Source organism: Phoca vitulina, unplaced genomic scaffold, assembly GCF_004348235.1.
Source record: "Phoca vitulina isolate PV1807 unplaced genomic scaffold, GSC_HSeal_1.0 scaffold103, whole genome shotgun sequence".
NCBI classification, from domain to species: Eukaryota; Metazoa; Chordata; class Mammalia; order Carnivora; family Phocidae; genus Phoca; species Phoca vitulina.
The window spans coordinates 20,264-24,313 of record NW_022589806.1 but is presented as its reverse complement, the minus strand read 5'-3'; the positions used below and the strand labels follow the sequence as shown (position 1 = coordinate 24,313).

At 40.9% G+C, this 4,050-nt stretch overlaps 1 pseudogene; it reads right to left on the bottom strand.

Moving 5' to 3' along the window:
• Positions 1-3,377: 3,377 nt before the first annotated feature.
• Positions 3,378-3,468, bottom strand: LOC116627843 (annotated as a pseudogene).
• Positions 3,469-4,050: the final 582 nt, after the last annotated feature.

Genomic DNA, 4,050 nt, shown 5'->3' with positions numbered 1-4,050 from the left:
AAGAAGAAGAAGAAAGAAGAAGAAGAAGAAAGAAGAAGAAGAAGAAAAGAAGAAGAAGAAGAAAGAAGAAGAAGAAGAAGAAGAAGAAGAAGAAGAAGAAGAAGAAGAAGAAAGAAAGAAAGAAAGAAAGAAAGAAAGAAAGAAAGAAAGAAAGAAGAAAGAAGAAAGAAAGAAAGAAAGAAAGAAAGAAAGAAAGAAAGAAAGAAAGAAAGAAAACTCTATGTGCATGTACCAAGGAAAGACCATGCCAACACACAGTAAGAAGGCATCTGACAAGAAGAGAAATCAAGGAGGGGTGCCTGGGTGGCTCAGTCAGTTGAGCATCCAACTCTTGATTTCAGCTCAGGTCATGATCTCAGGGTCATGAGACTGAGCCCTGCATCAGGCTCCGTGCTCAGCACAGAGTCTGCTTGTCCCTCGCCCTCTGCTCCTCCTCCCTGTGCTCTCTCTCATTCTCTCTCTCTCCAGTAAATAAATAAACAAATAAAATCTTAGATAAAAAAAAGAAGAGAAGTCAAAGAGAGAACACTCAACAGACACTGACCCTGCTGCATGTTGTTCTGGGACTTCTAGCCTTTAGAACTGGGAGAAAATTAATTTCTGTTGTTTAAGCCATCCAGTCTGTTACATGGTTATGGCACCTGAGAAGACTAAAACTCTCTCTATTGCTTTCTGTCTTTAATCTCAAACCAGATAATTCTTGCATATCCTTTCTTGACACATCTTGCTAAATTCTGCAAATAACAACCAATGCACATTATCAACATTCTGTTATCTAATCTCTCCTCCTAGAGTTCCAGGCTTAGTAGGTCTTTGGCCTGACTTCCAAGTGATCATGGTTGATACATTCACCCAATGTTTGCCACTACACTTGAGTTTCCATATGTCCAGTTGCCAATTTCAACTTCCTTGCTGCATACAATTTGATCACTAAGCCAGAGCCACATGTATATTTTTGGGTTAATTTATGGGTTATATTGGGTATATTTATGGGTTAATCCCACTTCAAAGTTCCAATCTCTAAATTCTCCAGTATAAAGTTAGCTGCCGTTACAAATACATACCAATATTTCTGTGACTTAAAACAGTAAAAGTTTATTTTTCACTCATTTAACAGTACAATGTGGGTATTCTTGGGCAGAAGGCAACTTTCCTCCACATGGTGACTCAAGGAAAACAGTATTTTTTAGTGCAAGCTGCTGGGATCTGAGAGACCTCTTCTAAAAAAGAGAAAGTAGGCAGACAGTCTCTCCCTTGCTGTCCTGCCCAGTGCTCCCTTGCAGTGTATTCAATAAACTTCTATCTCCTTTGTTCTGCCTTGGGTGAATTCTTACACCATCCACACCACTGGCTTCAACCTGATTAGGTCACCCCACGTTTGGTGGACCTCACACAGGGAAACTTTCCTGGCCCAGGGCTCTCTCCAGATTCTCTGGGAATTTCTTGGGACTTTCCCTCGGAAAATACTGACTCTAGTATTTCTTGGGGAACTGATGACCTCTGGCTGTGGTTCCTCCTAAGTAAGGATCTGAAGCCCCAGGGAGAACCAGCTCGACCCACACCTTGCCTGAAAGGGTGAGGGATTTCCCCTCTTGCCCTTTGGAGGGATCCTTCCCTCCCTCTCTTTTCTCTTTTTAGCCATTCGGCAACCTAACCGTAGTACTTCTCAAACAACTGAAGATCTCTGGCCAGGGCAGCTCCCCGGTGTGGTCTGAAGGTCTGAGAGTGAATAGGTTAGACTGTCCATGCCTGTGAGGGTGAAGGACTCTTTTTCCTCTGCTCTCTCACTCCATTCCCTTGAGGCCTCCATTCCCAACGTGTAGCACAGCTGGCAGTGGCAGTTCGCCCAGGGCAAATCCACACACAGTATGAACTCAGTTGGGACCCTTACTTGACGCTGGCTAACTCTCAGCAGCCTTACTTCTTTCAGCTCCCCCCCCCACCTTTATTCCTTTGTTCCCACAGATCCAGTCACCTCCATGATCTATGGGCAAACACATTCCTGCATCTGAGTGACAACATGAGGTAAACTTCAGAGAATTTGCCACAAAACGCATGTGTAGACAATCTTTGTGCTTGTTGCTCTAAAGGTTATTCAAAAGGATCACCAGAGACAATTGAATTACAAACCAGAAATACCCATCTGATTCCCATTGCCTGTTCCCACTTCATCTGAGGATGCTTCAAGCCTGACATCTAAAAATCTCACTGACAGCAATGGAGACCCAATAACAGCACTCAAGACTCAGTTTGTAATTTGTTCCATTAACTTATATTTTTCTTTTTTTTTCCATAAAGCTACCTCTTATTAATTACCTGATTGCTTGCGAAACAAAACAGAGCATATAATAGCTAAAACCACCTGCTACACAATTAAGTCCTTAAATGACTCTCTAAATGGCATTACATTATTAAACACTGAAATAACTCAAATGCATAAAGCAGTCCTACAAAATGGGATTAGATATTTTAACTGCTATCATAAAAACAGAATGCTGTGCATACATTCCAGATTACCAGAAAAATATTTCTGGGTTTCTAACTGACATGAACACTCAAATAGGAGGGCTAGCTGACTCTGTCACATTCCTGCATAGAGTTATCACAAAAATTAATTGAGCTGATATATGTAAAATGCCTTGTGTAGTAATATATGTATACTGCCAGGCATATAGTAAACTCTTGATACAGCATATCGTCTATTATTATGCTGTTTACTCTTATTCATTTGTACTACTCCTCTTTTTCTACCTCTTATCCACTCTCTCTTTTACTGATTTTCTCTTGACTCTTTGGGGTCAAGGTTAATGTTAGGAAATATCTTCAAAAACACACATTTCACCCAAATTGGGTAGTCTTGCCTTAGATTGGTATATTACTTTCTCAGACTACTTAAATAACCCTGCTTGTTAAGGAATTTAGAACTATTTTCTAAAGACCAGATTCCAAACATTATAAGAGGACCACACAAAGCCAAGTCAAATTGGTTCTCCCAAATAGGGGATTACTTACCCAGTTCATAAACTTAGGGTGTTTTCTGCACACCAAGGACCTTTGTCCCAGAGGCCAGGAAAGCCTTTGTGTCCTTTCTTTGGGGGACTTAGTCTTCACGACCCAAGTCCTAATTATCAGCTCCAAAGTTACTTTCACCCTATTGTCCCAGCAGGCCTTGCATTCTTCACACAAATACTCTCTTAGTGCCTGTTCTTCTTCTTCTTCTTCTTTTTCTTCTTCTTCTTTTTCTTCTTCTTCTTTTTCTTCTTCTTCTTCTTCTTCTTCTTCTTCTTCTTCTTCTTCTTCTTCTTTCTTCTTCTTCTTCTTCTTCTTCTTCTTCTTCTTCTTCTTCTTTCTCTTCTTCTTCTTCTTCTTCTTCTTTTTTTAATATGGAGCACTTCATGAATTTGCATGCCATTCTTGCACAGGGGCCATGCTAATCTTCTCTGTAACATTAGCGGCTATTCTAATAGCTCAGTGTCCCTATGGCATATGTACACATTAGTATTGACTATGACTTATAATGCAAGCCTCCTCAGGTCAGGTCTATCATTCTGGAAAAGCCTTCATTTTTGTCTAAGTACCTTCTCCTTTCAACCATGAATCTCAGGCATGGCTTCCACTAAGGTATATCAGAGACGCCCTTGAGCTTGGTTCTCCAGGACAAACCATTTCTCCATATTCCAGGAGATACCAGACTGTGTGCATAAATTGCTTTTTTGTACTGTCCTCTCTGGGCAACAGATCTTAGCAGATACACCAGCCTTTGAGAAAGGAACTGACACCCTGCTCTTACCCTTTTTCTTCTACCTGTTTTGACTGAGCCCCAGGTAGAAAGGATAAAAGAAACTCCATAAAAGTTATAGGAACTTTGTCTCAATCCCTGAGAGTCATCATGGAAATCTGAGAGCTGTGTGGATAAGCCAAACATCCAGTATAATTCTGTTGCAGGAGAATAATAATGGCTGAGAAATCTTAAGATGCATGTGCATGAGGACAACCTCAAAGAGACCCTGGTATCCTTGTGTGGTGTGGAGGGAAAGTCTCTCATGTCCC